General features: G+C 31.5%; 1 long non-coding RNA gene across 1 annotated transcript; it reads right to left on the reverse strand.

The window, feature by feature from the left end:
* Positions 1 to 6,858: 6,858 nt before the first annotated feature.
* LOC105320548 (uncharacterized) lies at positions 6,859 to 14,077 on the reverse strand. The gene is made up of 3 exons (XR_010712186.1): positions 13,762 to 14,077; positions 7,805 to 7,968; positions 6,859 to 7,261 (listed from the first exon to the last, which is right to left on the reverse strand). It is a non-coding gene; the product is annotated as an uncharacterized lncRNA (long non-coding RNA).
* Positions 14,078 to 23,994: the final 9,917 nt, after the last annotated feature.

A 23,994-nucleotide genomic window follows, 5' to 3' on the forward strand; every position in this document is an offset into this window, starting at 1 on the left:
CGAATCCGCCTGGAGCTTTTGTTCATGTTTACTGAACTTAAATTTTCAAAAATGTAATTTTTCATCCGACATTTTTTTTCATTCTGAGTAATCGTCATCCTTAGAACCATTTTAACAATAGCTTGGACTTTGTATAGTTGGTGTCAAACAGCAATGTGACGTAGGCCTGTCTGTTTCATTGTAGGCCACTCAACCATTGCTTTTTGATATCAACAAAATTTGTCTGGCTTTTGGGCTAAGACTATGCAATCGGTGTATATTTCACTCGAAACCAGCGTCATTTTTAACTTGTTTTGACGCAAGAAATAGATAGTTACGTCCTACTGAAAGTCAAAGGCCTTGTTAAAATGGTTCTAATATAACACGCACTGAATGAACATCTTGTTTTCAGAAGAAAAAAACTTACTACGACGTGCATCGTCTTCTTATGTAGTTGATTTGGTTGTTTTTTTATGAAAACTTTGACTAGTTTGAACAGATTTCTTTGAAATAAATATCAAAAATGTGTTTTTGTTAAGGATAGGAAGTTAATTGCTAAATAATCATACCTGCGTCATATATAACGTATACTGCGTCGTAGCGTTTTTTGGGGTTTTTTTTTTTTGGGGGGGGGGGTAAGGTTATCTGAGCGGGCGTTTCCTGGTGATGTGGATTGGTTGTAAACATTGAATATACACTTGATCTGTATGGGTGTTGTTATTTAATTTGAAGATCAGTCAAATCATGACCTGTTTTTAACAGAGAATCCGTTTGTAATGTCTTAGATATAACAAATCACTTCCATGTTGTCAAAACATCATGCTAGTATATCTTCATAAATATCATCATCCATAGACTCATAGCGATTTAATTTTTTTAGGTTGATAAAATACATTTGCTAATTGATTGAAATTTCGTATATAAAAATGAATAGTGTGGTATTATTCCTGATAGAGTTTATATACTAGACAGTAGTATATTGTGTATAGCTACTTGTTCATTTATGAAGAGTTACTCCAAAAATTTAAAAAAAAAAATCTAAAAAAAAAAAAAAAAAAAAAAAGTAAACAGTATACAAAAGATTAAGTTAATTTTCATAACGCTTTTTCAAAGGAAACAAATTTTAATTTATTATCATTTTTAAGAGAAAAAACGGTACTTATTTCATGGCCTCAAAGTTTCAGTTACTCATATCTTGTGCATTATCAAACTGTGAACTATAAATGTTGATGTTATGCGTTCACACCCTTTGATTTTTTAAACATTGTAAATTATCTGCTTTGGTTTAAATAAAAATGAACATAATTGTTCCTAGGCTCTAACTAAACCTTTTAAGGGCAATATTATTATACACTAATGGAATGATTTTATTAATCATCTGGCAGTTTAGATATGACATGTGTACAATAATACATCTCTTGAATATTTCTTATGGGTTTTTTTTTCGTTTTTGGTTTGTTTTTTTTTCTTTGGTTTTTTTTAAGGGTTTTTTTCGGTTTTGGGTTTTTTTCCCATGGATTGTAGTTCTACTGCCTAGGCATTCTGTTTCATATTTATCACAAGCAACTACCCTTCTCTTTATTCATATCACAATATGAGATGAAAATGTGAGTATATGAGAAGTGAGAGAGCTAATAACGCGGGTTATGTATTTTTTCTGCAATGTCGCTACCTTCATATCCCAAATGAATCACCAAAGAAAGAATGCTTGTTACTTCCACCATTATGAATAATAACACATAAAGTATTACCTAAAACAGCCACTAAATTAACGAATTTACTAAATTGTTTAGAAGATTCAAGATTTATTTGACTTCACTCATCTTATAAGAGTTCTTATTGTTCATTGTATTGTTCATTACCAAGAACCATACGATTCATAGGTTTAACATATATACATAAGTAAAGTGAAAAAACATATGTAAACATTTTTTAAAAAACAAAAAAGAAAGACCATCATAATCTTGTATTAGATAGCAGTCTGCAAAATGTACATGACAAAAGTAAACAGGATAATGAAGAGTATATTCTCAAAACAAAAACAATAGTTATAATTTTATCGTAATTTTGAGCATTTATATAGGTATTTTCCCAAATTGCACAACTCTTTGATATTCTTTGTTGAAAGTAATTGAATAAGTTTAAAGACAGAAGGCTTTTCATGATAATATTTTTTTACATACAATAAAATAGACATATCAAAATAAAATGAAACTCATCTTCAATCTGTGATAGTGAACATAGTTTACAAACTCTCTCATTTCTATAGATATTATAAAATCTGCCATGCTCAATCTCGAGTTGATGAGAGGATAAACGGTATTTACTTATAAATTGTACATATACAGTAGGTATTGGTTTTGTTAAATATTCTTGTACTTCAGAATTATTACATAAGTGCTTATACATTATACATTTGGGGGAATTTTCAAAGTAGCCATGACCTTCTTGTATAAACATGTCGGTCAACCTCTGCTTCACTTCGAATAGGAAAACATGTTCATTAAATTGTTCTTTACAGTTCCATATATATCCAAAACCTAATTTGTTAATCAATTGTTTTATGTATGAGAGCCAACAAAAAAAAATAACCTTGTTTCACATTCATTTACCATATCTTGGTATATATTGCTTAAAATACAATTATCAATATTCTTTAATTTTATCCAATATTTCAACATTTTATAATTTCTATCCAACTGCAGTGGTTTACGCCCCAATTCAAAATATACCATCATTGATGTAACACTTTTCTTAACACATTATAATTTCTTACAAAAATCTAAATGTATACTTTCTAATTCACTTGCTGTGTGTTGTCCCCATAATTCACAACCATAATGTACTATGCTACCAATATATGTATCAAACAGTGACAATTTTGTATTTACGTTCAATTGCAATGGCTTCATTTTGGACAATAAACAATACATCGCTTTTCTACTATGTGATGCAAAAACACTTTGCGTTCTATGAAAATTGCCATTAAAATTCAAAGTTATAACAAGATAATTGAAGTTTTCAACAGTATCAATAAATTCATTATTATAATTCCAACAATAATTATTCTTTAACCTTCCACCTTTTCTAAATACAACAATTTTTGTTTTATCTATATTAACTTTTAACTTTCACTTGGATGTATATTGCTGTAAACAATCAAGCATATCTTGTAAACCTTGCTCTGTCTCTGAAACAAGTACAGTGTCGTCTGCATATATGATCAAGAATAAAGCAATATCTCTAATTTCAAAAGGTAGACACATCTCCTTTATGAATTCAATTTCAAAATCATTTACGTACAAGGAAAATAGCAAAGGAGACAGAGACTAGCCCTGCATCAAACCCTCGAGACAATCAAAAAACTCGGATATATGATTTTGATATTTTACACATGACTTTATGTTACTATACATGGACTTTATGATATTTAACATACAACAATCAACACCACTTCTTGCTAATTTAAAAAACATTAGATTTCTATCAATTTTGTCAAAAGCCTTTTGATAATCTAGAAAACAGCAAAATAATTTTTTCCTCTTTGCAATACTTCGACTAATTAACCAATGTAAAATAAAAATTGCATCTGTTGTACTATATCCAGCTCTAAAGCCAAATTGAGCGTCAGTGATTACATTATATGCTTTTTTGAGGAAAGATTCCCGAGGATAAAACAATATTGAGTAAGTCAACTAAGTATGTAGTAAGATAGTCACCAAACGCAATAAAATATTCGTTCAAAAGATTGGGCATTCCTGGAGACTTGTCCTTTTTCAAACGTTTTATGACGCGAGTTACCTCCTCTGTTGTTATTGGACCGTTAAGTTCGGGGTATGAAGAATTGTCCGTTTCAGCGAGTGTAAATTCTTGATCGAAGTAGGTGTTGCTATCCGAGGAGAACAGTTCTTTAAAATGGTCATGGAAATTTATACTAGTTGGTCCTTGTATAGGGTTCTTCTTACGTTGACGAAAGAAAAGGTAGAATTGTTTGGGGTTCTTCTTTTTTAAATATGCCATATGATCTCCTTGGTATCGGAGGTAAACACGCTTAAGTTTTCCTTCATATTTTTTGTAAGTTCTTTTTGCTGAAACCAGAAGAGTTCTATTGTAATGAGTTTTTGCACTATTAAACAGTTTCAAATTCCGTAAATAGATTCTCCGAAGGTTTACACATTTTTCATCAAACCAAGGTTTGTTGTCTAAGGTTTTATAACTTTTACAATGAGTATAATTACTAGTTTTATTTACAACAAACTCTTTGCTACAATGCGGTAAAAATATATTATTAAGTACTTGCGTAAATGAATCTATACAATTATTCACACCATTTTTTGTTAGTTCTACTTTAAAAAACTAAAACTTTATCCGGGTAAATGATCATACAATTGAATTCCTATTCCTTCATCATACAACGATTCATCCCACCGTATTCTAATAAAATGCGTATTCGCATTACTTTTCTCAACATTAGGTAAAACATGTCTATAACACATATATGAAAATATAAACGAGCATGGTCAGACCATTCATTAAAATCGTCAACCTGGAGATAATCAATAATATGAAAGTAATTTTCTGTAACTAACGCAAAATCATTTACGCTTGCACCAATATGATTAAAAAATGTATATCTACCTTCTTTGTCGCCAACTGTACGACAATTACATACTCGTGTACAAGTTGAACGGCAAAGCTGTAAAAGCTTTCTTCCAAAACTATTTACAACTGTATCATGTGACTCTCTTTCTAATAGTTACATACATGGAATTTCCTTTTTCTTGTAAAAACATTGTTTTCATGTGGTATATACACAAATCCGATATACAGGTCAGTATTGTCATCATTAATACCGTTTTTAGCTTGATCCACAAAATAGATTTATGTACAATATTCTCTACACACAAAAAGTTGTGCAGCTCTTTTCTGTATATATAAGTATAAAACCTCCACCTTTACGTTCTAGGAAAACACTTGTATGAGCATTTGTCTTGAATGAGACTATCATCAATATCAATATGTACATCGAGCCAACACTCAGACAGGGAAATGATATCATACGAGTCAATAATTGATATAAATGCTGGGTCTTTAATTTTATGGTATATCTGACGGTTTATGTTCCAGGAGCATACATGCATGCAAATTCCTAACTATATGGATTTAAAGATTGCTATAAACATGCATCAATATGATTAAATATTGAATATTAACAGTGTAAGTACACAAAGAAACATTATTACGTCCGTTCAATTTTCCATTAATATCTTTGACAATGAAATATGTTCAAACCAACAATGTAATATTTTCATCAATCATATATAAGCTGTGATATTGGAATATATGGGGCCAAAATACGCAAAATACGATCAAGTTCTCGATGAAATACCATAATTCACTCTGTCGATAGTTTTATTTGGAGCTGAATAAATTTGCACCAAGTAAACTATTGTCTATTCACTTGAAATAAAAGATATGTTTACCGTTCGTCATTGTCCAATGGCAGTAAGGAAAGTTTTTCATGGTTGAATTGCCTAACGTATATATTCAAAGATTGCCATGGGGCTTTAGTATACCAACATGAAATTACAACGACGATATGTTTTGTTTAGATTTATAACTGTGATTATTCCTCAATAATATGATTATTCTATATATATAATTGGTTCTAGACAATCATGTGCCAGGGCATGTATTGACGATGATAGAGAAATATGAAGTTGCATACTTCATATTTCCCAATTATCATCATATTTTTCATCATATCCCACCCCCTCGAATTTTCATTTTATGTTTATGAAAAATCCCGAGGGTGGGCATACGATGTAATTAAATGATTAGTTCTATTAAAATCCTTTTATATCAGGAAACTGTCATAGAAAGAAACCAGTTAACACTTACTACGTTCTTGCTTAAGTAGAATTAAAAAACGATTAGAAACCGATGTTCTTAAATTATCCCCTGTCGTTTGGTATAATAAACAATTCATTGCAGCTAGGAACGTTCGGCAAATATGAAAATTTATTCCCCCAGAAAAGTCCTATTTCCTTCGGGTGCTGCCTTCAGGAAATATCTTTTTTTATAGAGGAATAAATTTTCATCATATTTCCCTCACAATCATGCAATAAATATATAATGCCAGATGGCGTCTAAGATCATATTTCAAAAGTGGAAATAAGAGTGTTATGTAAAATACAGACACATAATTAAACATTTGCAGTACAATGCATTAAAGAGGTCTCAATTATATTTACATTAACTTATGTACATGTATATCTAATATTTTTGGGGGGGATTACATAGAGATTCTTTAATTGCGAATATTACTTTTAAATAGATCCACCCTCCCCCCCCCCCCCAAAAAAAAAAAATAAATAAAATTTTTGAATACCTTGCCAGGTGTAAATCTATAATTTTGCCCAGGTAAGGGGAACAGGGGCCATCCTCAAACTTGAAAACTTTCTTTCGTCAAAGCTTTTCGGTAATTCATTAACAAAAAAAAAACGACAGCAAAAATAATTATTTTTTTTGCAGGGGGGGGGGGGGGGTATACTGTACATTATGCGTGACTCAAACCTGATATGAATAAATGCCAGAGTGTTAATGTTGATTTAAATTAGTTATGCAAAATGGGTTTTTTCAGTTTTAATATATTTCTGTAGGTAGAAAATCTTTCAAAAATGCATTGGCTAATGTGAATTGGAGTACAATTAATCCCCTAGCTGTAATTAATTTATCGCTGTAATCATTCTCAAACTTAAGTGTGTGATGCATTATTTATCCTCAAGGTTACAGGAAAAGAGGTACCGGTAATACAAATTGAGATATTTTTGACTAATTGCAATTTGTTACCCGAGAAATAATAAATGGAAAACTTAATAAATACAATATGATTTATTCCAGTAACATCAAATTATAGTAAAAAAAAAATAGATTATGCAACAGGTGGATTGCAACATGTAGAAAAACGACACAACTATAGTTTATAAATCAAACAGGGGTTTATCACCATAGTAACCAGCTGCTGCTTTAGCACGTATTAAGTCCCCAGCATATCGAATTTCCGGTGAGAGTGGCCCCACCGGAAGTTGAGGTCTATTCGCCCTTGGATCCCTGAAGGGTGAAGGTTTGAATCTCTCTCCTATTGGTAGGGGAAGGAAATTTTCTAGTGGTCCATTGAAATCGTAGACTGGTCTGTTTTTTCTCGCTTCTGCTATTATACGCTGAAGTCGCTCCACTTCACGGATGGCGCTCTGTCTGGTAGAGTATGGCCACCAAGGGTCTGTAAAAACATTTAAAATAAAAATTTATCGGAAATTTGAAAAAGTTTTTTAAACCAAAATTAGAGAACCTTCGTTGTATCTTATTTTACATACTACCAGGGTATATATTTCATTCTATCCTTAAATGTCTAGTCTAAAAATTTCAGATTGCAGGTGCCATTTTATATTTAGAAATCACGTGTCATATTATGAATTGGACGTAGATGAATTGAAAATACATGTATACAAGTATCATTATACGACTCCGATATCAAGTATAATATCATTTGCTGAAGTCCACACGATTGTTCATTGTAACATTAAATTCAAAAAATGAAAAAAAAATTCACAGAGAGAAATTTTACAAATGGAATGGACGTACATGTAAATAATCGTTATCTGGAAGAAACTGTGCAAACCATCAATGTGACAAAAATTATAGTCAAACCTGTTTGAATATTATTGAGCTGTCATCCTGAACATTTATATAACCCGTATCACCGGAAAAAAATAGACACGTTATGTTCATGAAAAATATTTTAGATGTTTCAAATATGATTTACCTAGTATACGATTTTGAATCACAGGAAAATTAGTCTGCTGTCTCCGTGAATTAAAGGACACATTGTTTGTAAACGACCGCCGTGCGCCTCTTCCCCTCATGTCGCGGTCCATGTATGGAAAAAGGGGGATGTTTTGGCCTGCACATAGATGTGCCAAAAATACCCTGAAATGATAAGAGAACAAATGCCTTAGTATATATGCATAGCACGAAGAACCATTTTTATGGCACCAAACATTAATTAAGATGGCTGGATGGTCAACAAATTATCCATTAGATCTACCTTTTATATCTAAAGAAGAAAAAATCAAAATATTTTAGTTTTATATCATTTTCCCATATTTTTATATAGAACCCTTCGTCTTAAGAAGAATAATATTGTCTCAATATGACCTTAAATTATAGCGTCGCCTTACGATGTGCTTATTATTACGTGACATTTGACTTGTCAAATAACGATCTAAAATGTTTCATAGTAAACACATTCCGAATTTTTTTTTTTTTGGGGGGGGGGGGGGGAGGGGGGGGGGGTAAACATATGTACATACTGCATTCTATCACAATATGTTTCAAAGAATAACAAGGTCATTGCATTTAATTTATTGGAATGACATGCATGTAAATATTATTTTTAGTTATTTATTTAAGAAAAACATCATATCAATTTTGTAACATATATCCCCTATTATTACAAATAGCGACATGTACCTTGATTCCAGGTTATCAATTTAATAAAAACTCATTTTATGTCAAGAAGAACTAGAGATGTTGTTGTTCAAAAGTACAGGTACAGCACTTTAATATCTTTTTTCTACTGCGCATTAAATGCATGCATGTGTAATTAATTGTTTAAAAGACAGTTATTGAAATTTAAAAAAAAATCATTAATTTAAAGCTCCGATGGATGTTGCTACATGCATCATGCAAGTTAGGTAATGGTTTCAAAGTCCTAAAGATATGTTCATTAATTCATAAAATTGCATCCATGTTGAACTCTTGTAAATAAAAAAAATATGTACTTATAGACTATCCATTTAGTTGCTAATACACGGAAAAGGTAAACAAGATACTTTGTAACATTTCGAAACGGAAAAATAAAAGTCTGCTTTGGGGATATCAAGCGGCTTCGGTTGACTGCTGTTACCACACAGGCTTTACTCATGCGTAACAGGTGCCCTATCCCCGAGTAATCGATGGCCACTCATCCGTCTTCATGTGATCTGAGTGTCCTCAAACCCCACAAACAGTTTCCTTGTCCAAACCCATACATTTACCTACAAAACTATTTTTCCTTTTATTGATGTATTACTATGTATGACAGTTAAGGCTAACTGGCTCCAAAGAAAAGGGACATCAAAATAGTTCAATGAAGTAATGAGTCTAGGCCCCGTCAATAAGTGACATGTCTATGTACTATCGATTAGAGGAAGGGGGTGCAAACAATTGTACATGGATTGTAACCCGAACATTTCAATTTTACTGTAATTGACCAATGTCTGGGAATGAGGTCAAACCGCATTTAATACAGAATTGATATAATTTGTTTACCGACATAATTCGAAAACAATTATTTTGTAAATATTGTTTACATTTTTAAAATCTTTTATTTTTCGGATGTATATATAGTACAAATGTCCCGTTTCCAGGTTATGTTGTAATATTGGTTTTATTCTTTCTTGTATATATTTCGTTTTTAACCTGTTACTACGTAGATCAAAATGACGTTTATTCTGTGATTTGAAGTGCAATCTGTTTTAAATTCATGTGAATTTTGTCACATTAATTTACATAGTATGTATTGCCTTGAGTCAAGAAAGACAGATTACAGAGAGCTTAAAGAATGTTGTCAAGGAAGACCAAGAGCTATCATTGTTTACAAAAACTGCGCACATGAATTATCACTTCAAGGTTGTATTTAAAAAGAGCACTCAATAAATATCTTTGAAAAATGTTGTATGAAAACATCTGGGCTTTTCACATTGCAGATTATTGTGCTGTTTTAAATTCTCCAGATATTACACTGATATTACTGATATGACACTGATTATAAGTAAACAGCTCAACATTACAAGCACATCGGACATTGCCACTCGCTATTTTACTGTTTTTAAGAAAGAAATATTGACTGACACACATTTCCCCCCATTTACCACCAATAATAATTCATAGATTTTAAATCACACTATTCGAGATTTACATATTGTGATTTTTTTTTTAATCTGAAATACTTTCGTGTTCGAATAGGTGTGTATACTTCATAAAGGAAGTACAAGAACTATAACTCTTACTACATTGTTCTGCTCTTTTTGATCAGAAAGTACATGTTTACTTATTAAACAGTAAACGAAGCAATAAAAGAAGTTTGCGTGGGAGATCATGCAATGCCAAATATTGGCGAGCATTTTTAATAAAAACAGTTGGTGTTTTAGTTATTTTTTTTTTACATTAATGCTGTGCTTCCAAAAATGGCAAATTTTGGACTGTCTTAGTTTACCAATTTAATCACGTGATCAGTTCTTTGTTCATTATTGATACGATTGCATTTTTTTTTTGATAGTTGTTGTGCGATGTCTCAACTCAATCTAAGACAAAGGAAACACACCATGTTTACCATTTATTTGGACGTTGTTTTGCATGAGGTTTTATTCCTGATTGATTCAATATCACATAGATCGCGAATTGTAACAAGACTGTTTTGTCGTTTAACCTTTTGGCTGCATGATGTACCAGTATATCAAGACATAAATTAAGAGTTTTATTTTTATCGAAACAGCTCTGTTGTGAACTAGGCAAACTGCATACAGTGGTCAATTAAGTGACACCTTTATGACAGAATTCAGTAACACTTGGTTAACAGAACAGAACACAGCAGACTTAGGCAACTGAAGCTACCGTGGTCAAACTAACTAAACGGAACAACGTTTAATAGAACTTGTTGGCATTATATATAGGATTTATCATGAATTGTATATTGGGTTTTTTTTCAAGGTATAGAAACCTCATGACGAGTTGGATAAAAATTCTATAAATGTATCATCACAAATTATAAAAGTTCTTATTGCTTTAATATCTTCAGTTGAATTTTTTTCTCTATAAAATCAGGCTAGTCAAACCTTAGGGCTTTACAACAATAATGCATATGATATAGAATCCATTGAAAAAAAAATCCCACAAAAGTAGATTACGGATGAAATCAACCGTATTTTGAGGCATATATGTAATAAAATAATAAAGGCTTTGAAAATATCACTGTATAATATTTAAACCGCCAATTGGTGAATAAATCTACGTCTTCACAATATTAATAATCATAGCTTTTGGTCTTCATTGACAACAAATTGGTTTTCTCTACAACTTAATAGGTATAAAAACTGGTGCAGAATTCATATTATCCAGTAAGACAATCAAAAAATTGTTTTAACCCCTATCCCCTAAAGAGATATCATTGCAATTTAACTATCGTATAATAAGTAAAAAAAAATCGATCCTTTAAAAGTCGCAAAAATCATAAAACGTGCAAAAACTGTGTACTTAATAAAGCATCTGTTCGAGCAAGAGTTTACTCACGAAAATAAAAAAAGTTAACAAAAATTACCATTTTCGCAAATTTTGCAGCACGTGGAAAATGACGGAAATAGATAGATGGAGACACTTACACATTGACACACTACGTTACTGCATAGAAAATAAAACGGGTACACATTGTATTCAATACACATCAATTCACAAAGATTAAACGCTTTCAGTATACTTTTGTCGATTTACTCTGACGGTTAAAGGATTTTCCCTCGTCTGAGTATAAATGTAGATACTTGCGTTCTTTACAAAATATCAAATCATTGGTAATCAATTGTCATGCACAAAATTTTGATTCCTAATTATCTAAAATTTCGTAAAGGTCACAAGTATTAGCTTTCTGATCATGGGGGAGCATTTTTAATTACTTTTCATTTTGAGGTTAATTTATTTCCTGGGTTGTGTGCACCATTCATTCCGGAGGTCACGGGAAGTTGCCTTTATTATGTTGTGTGTGGTCAATCATCAATCAATAAATGACAAATCGACATGTCCAATGTTGTGTTCTAGTTTTTAAAAACCAAAATGAATTGAAATTTAAAAATGAGCAGGTTTAGTCGCCGGTTGACATTAGTAGGTTTACAAGGAACAATTACGTAAAAACATGAATGAATGTAGTCTGTTGAATAAGAACTGCATGCATGTAAAATTGAATGAACAAATTTATACATACTTAAACACGATGCTACATTTATTAACTCCTTCAATCATTCATTGTTTAAGAGGACTAGATGGTCGTGGCCATTTTTTGGCTATATTAACCTCCACTAAACAGTGGAGCTCTGTATAATGATATAGGAGAGTGTTCAAATTTTTTAAGCTAAAATGTTTGGATTTTTTCTTTACTATATGACAGTTTATGTCTGCAAAAATGTCATTTTCAAACGTTTAAGGGAGATTTGATGGTTACCTTGTTGACCACCTGCCCGCCTTAAGTAATTTTTCTGTTCGATTTATTAAAGATTTATAAAGACGATTATAATGATATGAATATTTGCTTCATAGAATCTTCCTAAATTCAAAGTTCTGTCATGTTGTAAATTCGTTGTCATATTGTGAATTTAATTTTGTATTTACTGTTACTCGGTAAATTCAAAGTTTACAACATGACAGTTCCAAAACCACGATATCTTCACAATTTGTTATGAATAAAAATATGCTTCATAACTACTGGATTTTAATCACAATCGATTTGCTGTTATCAATCAGTTTTGAGATTGACCTGGTTTTACGATATTTCAATGATAAATTGATTTCGGTTATTCAACACGCATCACCTTTGAAGCCGTCACTCAAAATCACATTTGATTTTAAGCAGAAATTAATCATTTCTGTTTTTAAAAATGCTCTGTAAATCAAAAGCTTTCAACATTTATTATAATATTAAGCTTGATCCTTACATATATAAATATCAATGATTTGTTCTAATAATCCTTTAAGGAACCTATTATACTTTATATCACTAAGATCAGCGTAGAAATATGTCGTAAATTTCAAATACAAATTATTTATGACATTCTTGTGCAAATTTCCATGCATAACTTGATTAATTAATTACGAGAAACGAAGAAAGATAATATGAAAAATGCATGGATTACATGTATAACATGCGTCCGTAAAAAGGTTTTACAAGTTACATTGGTGTGCAGCAAGGTCAACGACTAAGTCTTTACTTTTTATACCTGATGTAAGCGTTTAATATACATGTTTGACATGAACGAATATTGTTGTATTCACCATGTTCTTTCCATTATCCATGAGCAACGTGTTTGTACTGTGTGTCCTGTGGCCGAACGTATTGTTTGTAATTAAGGAAGTAAATTGTCTGTTACATTTTCTCAGTTTGATTTATTGGCATATAATGCACAGGAACAGTGTAATTTACTTATCACATTTTTCTCCTTTTCTTGAAAGGGCGATGTATTCATTGTAAAGAGAGACAATTCATTGAGAACTTTTTTTAGGGATAAGAAAATCCAAAAATATGTTTAATTTGTTAACTTCATACACTTTCTGCATATTATTTCTTTTGATAAAGGGATCTCATTTTAAAATAGTTTTGTTTTAAGATTAATAGAACGATGACTATTTGCATCTGTGCCTTGGCTCGTGTAAATTTTATCTTAAATAATTTGATAAATGATGGGGTTTTTTTTATATAAGTTGAAAAATTGATGACTGTCATTTGTTTAAAATGGATATATTGCAGTATTTGTTTTGGTGAAATTTAAACAAAAAATGTTTTCATTTATATTTACTGAATGGAGCATTTGCTAGCTAAATACACTAATGCTTTGTACAGCGTAAAGCAAAAAGAAGGGAAAAGGTTGAGGGTTATATACAGGTATCATAACAATGAAAGTGAAGAAATTAAATACTTACGAAATAAGTGTCGTTGTAATAGCTCCCTGACGCATGGTTGTCGTTTGTTACTGAAGGAGAGCAGACGTCCGACTTTATGTCAACTTCTGACTGACTCAAGGAAAGCTAACGAATCGGAACGAACGCATTACAATCTGCCCTCAACTGTCAATCAAATCATCTAGAGGTGGGAAGTCGTCAGTCACTTAAAATTCAAACCAAAAAAAAAAAAGAGAAAGAAAAAGAAAGAGAAAAAGAAACTCGAAAATCGCCTTAAATTCAAACACACACGGGTTGTTTCGGAAGGATTATGAAGGTGATATACCGCAGACAGAGATGTAAGATGGTTTGCCCATTGGGGCTTCTGTCAGGTCATGGCTATTAATAATGTCCGTTGATAATTAATTGGGCCATTACTAAACCCACTTTGAAGGGCTCGGCGATTCTTCAAATTTAGGATAACCAAATTCTGAACTGCAAACCAAATATTGAATTCAGTTGATATCATATAAGAAAACAAATTGATTTGAAAGTTTGATATGAATAAAAGAAATATTCTTTTTTCGTATAAGATTGCATGCATGCTGTTACCCATCAAAATAAATAGTGTGTGTTCTATGAAAGGAAGGGTGTAGGTAACTCTAATTAGTTCATATATTCTGATTCTGTTTTTAATTTCTTCATCGTTGTAATAAAAAAAGTTTTATATAATTTATATTATCGGTATATTACACAAATTTTAACATCGTCTTTGAAAAAAAATTGTTTACGTACATGATAAAACAAAACATTTTAAAAATCTTTTTAAATAAGTGCAAAACACTGCTCACCGACTTACACATTGACAGCAGAAATTAACATTATTTTCCTATTTTGAATGTTTACATAAATTTTTACAATATTACCCTCTTTAAAATGATGTACGATGCTACTTCTTTAAGTGATATCTACAGTCAAACTAAAAAAATAAATAAAACCACGATTTTTTTCAGCTGACCTACTTGTATAAATGAACTAAAATTATGTCGAGTATTGACCCCCCCCCCCCCCCCCATTAAAATGCAGCGTCTTATTAATTGCATTCATTTGTAATAATCTCCTTAGGGGTAAATAAATTTTTCAGAAATTAAAAAGTTATAGGGCGTTAATCTAAATGTTCGTAGACGTATAGTATATATTCATTAATACGTACATGAAGGATATAAATGTTAGTTGTCTGGTATGGGGTTTATTTTTTTGTACTGTTTACACCCCTCTCGAGAATGTTTGTATTGTAAACATATACTGAGCGTACCTGAAACAGTAGGTTAAATTCCACACTATAGGTTGATGGACACGCTAATTTACTTATTTATGTCAGACTAGTTTATCAATCATTCTTTTGTACGCTGTTTTCAGGAAGAGTGGTAAATGAACAAACCAATGCTCTTTTTCAGTTTGGACTACTGGGATAGGGGGTTAATTTAATCTCAAACATTAAATTTTAATATTTTCTCTTTATATTTCTTGTGATTGATTAAATAATTCAAAATATAACATATTATAAGATTATCTTCTCGAGTTTCATTGAGCTTTTATATCTATTCATATTTGAACTATTGAAATCTGGAAGGTACTTAAACATGCAGAGGCATTATCCTGTATAGGGTAAGTGCATTTTTTGGGGGGCATTGAATACACTTTCAATCTTCCTAAATGATATTCATCATTAAAATCCAATAAACAAGATAGATAAATAGTGAATGATCTGAGGGCTATTTGGACGAGATCGTAAAATCATTCAAATTACTGACGTGAAATGTGTTGACTTCTAGTAACTTCCGAACTATCGCACTCTGACTGGATTAATTAATGATATTACGTGTGTACTTGGCAAAACAAACAAAAACCGCTTGTTTACATTTTCTACACACAGTTCTAATAATTCATAACAAGGATGATTAATTTTTATGTACATGTGTTTATATTTGTATTTGCAATTTTGGAATAGCACTGCACGAAAACGTTGTGTTGATTAAGCGATTGGAAAAATAACTAATGTAAATTGTCAAAAGTTGAGTTTTGATGAATGGACTTGTTATGTTTATGAAAACTCAAAGTTGAAGTATACAGACAGATCGAACGCATGGAAAAAGTAAATACACTTACATTCCAAAATTTAATTTTAAAAATGGTTATGAAATATAAAAGACAACAGTGTCAATAACACAGAAACATATTTATATTACCCTTAGAGTAAACAATAAATATTCGGATGGTTTCTTGTGCATACCTCTTTTTAGATAGCATTGTTTTAAACCAGTAAAAAAATTATAAAAGACATCTATGATCATGAAGTATCAAAATTCACTGACATAGACGGAAATTGATGTCAGAAAGGACAAGAGCGTACAATGCCTGAAAAATCCCCCCGTATCCAGGATTTTGAAATGGCATATGAACATATAAAAAATCTTTACGTTTGAAACTGTGCATCAGTACATGTACATGTATATAAATAATATACAATAATACATGTACTTGGTACTTATCTCCTTTGTTTAATTTTATGCTTTCTTAGCATTACAGCATGGTCTCATATTTGGGCTAGCTCTATTTTTATCCGACATTGTATGTACAGAACATGAACATTACGTAATTGTTGTCATTATTTAAATAGTATTAGATATTTTTCTCATAATCAATAAAAAAGTAAAACACATTTTACTTAAAGGCAAATGAATTAAAAACAAAACACCGTCTATACGATTCGAACACCCTCTCCATGGAGAAGGATGTACTACGAGCCTCCGCCTGTTATAGTAAGCTATGTTGACACATTAGAATACGGGTGAATAAATCTAACTCTTTGACAATAATTGATAAAGCTAAACGTTTTTGGTGAAAATCACAAATTTGACCCATTGTGGGTCTAGACTCCATTTTGATAAATCAATAATAAATATCAAAATAAACTTATTCTTTAAATAAAAGTATTTTTAGGATGGAGTCAGGACCCATTCATACCTAATTTTGCAATTAAGAACAGCGAATGATCCAAGATTTAGGCAAAAAACGATGTGCAGCTTAATTTGGAAATCAATACCTGTCGTGTTTATAGAATGAAAGCACAATATTGACTTCCACCGTGAAATTTTTAATGAAAACGATGCAAACAAGTCAAACATTAATATTCCAACTTGAATTGAAATTCTTTCGTCTTCATTGCTCCGAGTGGGGGATATGCAACGCCTTGTACGCCCATGTTCTTTGTTTAAAGTGCAAATTCTAAATTAATCAATTGAAAAAAACTATTAATGGAGTATTAATTTACAATAAATCGATGTTTTTTGGGCAAGAAATCATGGAGTTTCATCTCCATACACTATATAAATAGTGCCTGTTTGGGAGGGTAACAGTTGAAATTGACACCCCGAGAAAACCATTGTCAACCGACGCGAAGCGGAGGTTGACAATGGTTTTCGAGGGGTGTCAATTTCAACTGTTATCCTCCCAAACAGGCACTATTTATTTTGTTATACTGAATGTCTTTTTTAAAAATTTTAAGAAAATTTTACTGCTTTTATATAGGAATAACGTGAATTCTACAGCGAACCGTACGCGCATAATTTTCGCGCATGTAACATTTTTTAATGTTACCCGTTGCCAAGTGCGTTGCTAACGCTGAGGGTAATAGTAAATATTATTAACTGCGTCTTAACCAATTAGACTTCAGTATTTAACATGAAAGTATAACAATACAATTTATCACCCTACCGTCACAGGAAACTTGCTGTGCGTCTAGTTTTCATTTTGAAAATGGTGTCAGGATGTACAAACAAAGTAATAAAGATCGTGTGACTTCCGAGTTTTCACTATTAAAAACCTAAAGTACATACTTGTGTTGTATTCGCACTTTACACAAATGGGCAAATTATTGAGAAGTACACACAAACATGTTTGATAATTAATTTGTTATTTCCGAATTCCAATTGATAATCTGCATGCCTGTAACACCTGTTCATCGCGTGCCTAGTAAATCAATGGCCCTTTGACCTTGGGATATAACTCAACTCAACATTCAATGAGGCTTGTCTGCTATAGCCACTAATAGATATGTAAGTATCCAATTATTTATCTTCAGATGTCAATATAACTCATTTGATGTTACCAGCAGGTTGAAGGTAGACAAGGGTGACGAATGGAAAGCAACGGAAGCGGAAGCCGTTTTTCATCGCCGGATCCACACGGCCGATTTTTTACTTGTGACTAACGTAATGGAGTGATATACTGAATACTATGAACGTATTACATTTGACTGTTTATTCTATTCATCGTTTTATCGGAAAGCCTCTTCCGCTAGCATTACGACATGCATAGATAATTTACCTGCACAAAATATTATTCATGCCAAGCAGCTGATCATGATAAAACATTCGCTAAATTTTGTAGACGCTAAATATCATACGTTTACAATTCTACGTAAGCTGTATTCACTATTGTATGTTATTCTCTCGTTATTTTTATGTTGTTGTTTTTTTTTTTAATTTAACATCATCTTAACATAACATAATTTATCCACACACATACTCTAGTCGGCTGTTATTTATATCCCGAATCTGTCATTGAAAATATACTAAATTAATATAGAGTAATAATATAACTGAACACAAATGCAAATTGGTAAACAGGTGAACCTGTTGAGGACACTTTATATATAATATTGTCGAGTCCTTTAAATTTTGTCCAAATCTTAAAACTGAACACATCTTATTCGTCCTTTTTCTTTTTTGTTGTTTTAATATGATAAATACCTTGTTTGCTATATAAACGTACGTTTTAGGTTTATGAGAAGCAAATGTTTTAAATTATTTCAGCCAAATTAATCATGTAAATATATGTTAACGACACCATCAGCCACATACAATTCTGTTGTATATAATTTTAAGACAAAGAACAATACTTTTCATTAAAACGCGTGCAAAAAAGAAAATAACTCCACATTACTTAATTTTTGTGCAGTAAGTGGATGTTTTTCTTCATTTCGTTCTATATAGATGTTCATTTGTTCTTATATCAAAAGAATTATTAGCTGTAACAGTGATAGCACCCCACCTTTTTCAGTTATTCATGGTACATGTGATGTAGATCAAGTACAACAAGTCATGTGCCACATCGCTCGCATGGCCAATGCAACAATATCTACTTTAAAAAGTGAATTCTCTTCGTATGTACTACTTTCCTTTGATACTAATTCCGCAAAATATATTTCTGTCCTCCTCCCCCCCCCCCGGATTATAATGACCCATTTTTGATCCCTGCGGGTAATTTGAAACATCCATAAAATAGCTCACTATCACTATCATAAATAGGTTGAAAATTCTTTCTATACACTTTTTATACCCCACGATCGACCAGAATTCGATATATATGTACTCTCAATAGATCTGTAAAACATCTAAAGGCTGTAATTGGAAAATTTCATTCAGCTCTGAAAATAGATGCGTTCGATAAAATTTTACACGATAAGCAACATTAGAACAATTGTTAACAATAAACTTTAAATTAGATCTTGCTGACAACTGCATCATTTGTATTTTCTACGAAACAAAACTATATGCAATGCAGGTTTCGCCGTCAAATTTCACATCCCTTTGTGAATAAATCATGGAGAACTCTACTGGAATTGAGACGGCCTACAACTGAATTACCATCGTCTGTTTCTAAATAGAGTGGTGTGCATTAATTCTACACCTCAATGACATTTGAAGATGATTAATGACAGAACAAATTATTTTGAAAAGTGAAAATCGATTGTCAATTAAAATAATTCTCATTATATCAATCGAGAAAACCCCAGCTAAAATGTCAACATTACATGTATAAATATCAAAGTTGATGTATATTAAGGAAATAGAGACATGCTGAAAGTTTTTTACCTGCGTCATCCTTTTCATAGTAAAAATCGTGAAATCAGTTTTAACCTTTTTAAAAAAATAAGTTTACGAGACACATGAAATATGCAGATAGTCATATTGATATAACAGCTTGTTGTGGTCATCATATTCCATGTCATTCTCAGTAGCAATCGTGATTGTTTTAGCCCTGGGGCGCTGTCATGTACTTCCAGTGAATCTAAAACACGAGCTGTGTGAGTATTGAATTACAAGGCCCACGAAACAAATTCTATGGCAACAAATAAAGCAACAATTAAAAATAGCAAACAAGAGGCCAATGGGCTACATCGCTCACCTGGGCAACAGGTCTTGTATCTCGATCACACTAATTTTCATATGTTCCAAGAATTGAAAATACATAAAAACAATATTTAAAATGAGGCGTTCATTTTGGACATCACATCTCACATTTCATGATCATAAGATCAACTATACATAAACTGACCAATCTTATTATCCCTGGCCTCAACGTATCAAATTTAACAAAATGGTAAAACGAACTCATTATAAATATTTATGAAAAGTAAAGGAAAGTCACTGTGACCTTCATATGAAGATATGAGGCCAGAGGATGCCTACAAAATGATATCACTAAATGTAGCAATGTATATTTTCAGATAAGATTTTAAAACATTTTCTCATTGAAATTATATGTTGAACTTTGGGCCCCTCTTGGGGTCTCCATATTAGTCCGGGAATAAATTATAGCATTGTGGTATTTGAGAGGAAGATTTTTAAAAACGTTTTCCCCATTGGTTCTTTGTTGAACTTTGAACTTTGAACCCCTTTGGGGCCCCAGTATTGGCCTGGGGTTACGATTTCAACTGTTTAAAATCTTCATTCTGAGGATGCTAGCAAATTAATATCACAACTTGTAACATTGTTGTTCTTTATAACCAGTCGATGACATTGAACCGCAGCAATGATAAAGGGGCATGGTCACGATTTTGGTCAAATTTTATTTTTCTGTTTTTATTATTTGCAATGCTTAAGGAATGTATTTTTAATGATCAAATGCAATTTGGGTGCCAGTCGATGAGTTTTAAGCAAGATACAGAGCTCACAATTCTTCGTCTTGTAAACAATGCTCGTGCCCTGTTTTTGTTTTCATAGGTTCAATATACCAGTCAAAATCTTTTTCAAGCTGATTTGTCTATCTTCTTATTCATTTTAAGCATAAATAAACAGTTCCCAGCGATTAACGCATGCATTTGAAGTCTAAAACTGGAATTTTCACTTCAACATTCAAAATGTAAACAAAAGCTTTGTTTACATAGCGATTACCAGTGATTCTATAAGTTTAATCAAATTTGACCTTTTTGTTTCCGCATAAAGGTCAGGTCAAGGTCACTATAGTCTGTCCCAAGTTATTACTTCCATCACTTTTTGATGATTTTTAATAAAAATACACATACATGTGAAAGAAATACAGTTGAAATATATCCAAGATATCTTTATTGAACAGTTATCATTTTTCAATCATAATTAAGTTCACAGGAACGAAAACAAATTTCTTACGGAGATTTATAATGGGAAATGTTTACATCTTTTCTCGGAAGTACTCGAGATACATCACGCAATTTTTCAACGTTATCATCCGGGCTTATTAATGGCTGATGCAATGGAAAATCCCCGTAGACTTTCTATTTTGGGATGTGTATTGAAACCTGAAGCGGTCGAAGGGGCGTTTCAAAACAGATAATCTGGACATTTTTTCATATTAGTGGATGAACGTAGTTTGAGCACAAAGGTATCTATGATTATCGAAATATCAAGCAAAAAGAGGTGGAAGCAAAAACTCGGGACAGAGTATACCTTTTTTTCAACGTAAAGGATGATAAAAATAAGTGTATAAGTAAATAGAATAGAATCTTCAAATCTTAAACAAATGTCTACAGAACTACAAAGGGCTACACTTATTTTTTAAATAAATTTCTATCAGCTTATACAACTAAATTGGAATAAATATTTATACTAAAATTGATATTGCTTAGCCCGCATTTCCTCTAATTTTCTTAAATTTTGAATAAATTTTGATTATTTTTTATGCTTCCAGTAATAAATATTTCTGATTTTTATGTATTATGAAGACTTTATATAAAGATATAACTTGACATAAAAGCTAGTATATTGACTATTTAATAAGAGAGAAAGACTTATTTTAGTGATTTTTTTTCCCACAAAAATCAATGTATAGAATGGGCGCTTTAAAAAGCTTATAAAATGTAATTTGATAGACAACTTATATTTTAAAAACATATCGTATCATTAGTTCACATTACTAAAAAAAATCCAACATTAATGTTATTGTTTTTAAAATGCTAAAACAGACTCATTAATCTGCAGCAATTCTGAATTGCGAAACGTGATATTTTCCTACGCCAATATTGCACAAAAAATATAGTCCTTGTTAGATTCTAAGCATCGATTACTTTTTCTATGCCAAGTTGTCTGATAGTAAAAAAGAAAGAAAAATATATTATTTCAATTTCCTTTCATCTTGAATTAATGAACATTTAATCAAATTTACGTTTGACAAGTCGAAAACCAGAAAAGACTCCTTCCTTAAATTAACATGCCCGCGACTTACATAACTTCATTGAGAAGTGCGGAACAGGCGGGAAAGATTTTGCTGGTCCAAGTGGAAATTAAAGTAGGGTTGACTTCATGAATGAGAAATATGCCCTTCTTTTTAGTGTTTCCGAGGTTGAGATCGGGGGAGGGGGGGGGGTGTATATAATTTATTTTGTTTTGTTTTGATCTGCCTGTACGCATTCTCTCTCTCTCTCTCTCTCTCTCTCTCTCTCTCTCTCTCTCTCTCTCTCTCTCTCTCTCTTTTGTAAGACTATCGTATAACATGAATACCTAAGCATGCGCTGAATAAGTTTATAAACTTTCTTAATTGTACTCTAATTTATCACGAATTCACAACAATTTTTTTTAAATAATGGAACTAATACACTGATTGAAAAAAGAAACTGATCAAAACTTAACTTCCTTATGTCTATATTTTATCTAGAATTAATGCATTTTCTGACGAATGTTGTAAAATAACATTCAATAAATAAATCCCCTAAAAATGCAGAATATGTTAACGTTGGGCGACCCGACCTTTTCACTTGTACAAGACGGATTGGAAGGTGGAATTTGTTTCAGATCACTTACAGATTACTTTACAATCCTATGGACTGTAAATGTGGATTGTGGTTCAAGGTTTACGCTCAGTCCCATCATATATGATCTGTATATAGATGATAATTCTTTTTGAAACTGTATTTTTAGAGATAACTACCCTAATGAAGTCATATAAATACCACAGGTTAAGTGAACCACTGTAATAATTTGCGTATTATCTACGTTAAATAACTCGATAAAATATATTGATAATTTACTCATGTCCATTAGTACACTTATTTATTTTGAAAGGTGTCAAAAAAATGAATAAATTAATGTTGATTTCAAGGTATACTTTAATAAATTCAAACTTGAAAACACAGTTCGTAAATATGATGTATCGTTCATTAAAAGATAACATTTGACACCCTTCAATGACATTTAAACTCTTAATTTTAAACAATAGAATAATATATTTTGGTTTCAATTTCCAAACGAAAAATTCCAAAATCATGTTGCATTGGGATATTAAAACGTTTGATTAATTGATCATAGGCCCATGGGTCACCGTGCCCACCTGTAAATGTGTTCAACTTACATTTTCTAACAAGACTGTTTCTCTTTCTGGTCTGCCTTTATCACCTTGTATCACGGCGAGTTTTTAAAGTTCGCATTCGCCCGCGGAACACATTTAGCATCAGAATAGAAACAGCATTGTTATGAGAGATGTTTTTGTTACAGAGGCTCATAATGAGTTTTACACAATAAGAAAGTGAATTACTGACAATATCAATATTTTTATTTTTTTGCATTATTCTTTTTTAATTGCGTGAACAATTGTGTACCAGTCAAATGAAATTAAACGTTAAAATACAATGAAAATAATGCATATTTATGACATATTTAGAATTAAAATATGTCAAACATAGTGGTGCAATTTTTTATACACATTAACTGAAAATTTTTGCTAGGACATATTTCTTGATTTGTTTTTGCTGTCTGCATAATTGCAAATAAAATTTGATACTTTTCTCACTGCAAAATTTTCATTTAAAAGTCTTGTTAGGAAAATCAAACTTCCTTCTTCAATCCAATTAAAATTATATCCCTTGATGCGCTCCAGTAGATATATACCCAGGTCAATTTACTGGAGCAGATCGAGGGATCCAATTTTAATTAGATTGTTCCTTTTTCTGTTCCAATC

The sequence above is a fragment of the Magallana gigas genome, chromosome 3 (assembly GCF_963853765.1).
Source record: "Magallana gigas chromosome 3, xbMagGiga1.1, whole genome shotgun sequence".
NCBI classification, from domain to species: Eukaryota; Metazoa; Mollusca; class Bivalvia; order Ostreida; family Ostreidae; genus Magallana; species Magallana gigas.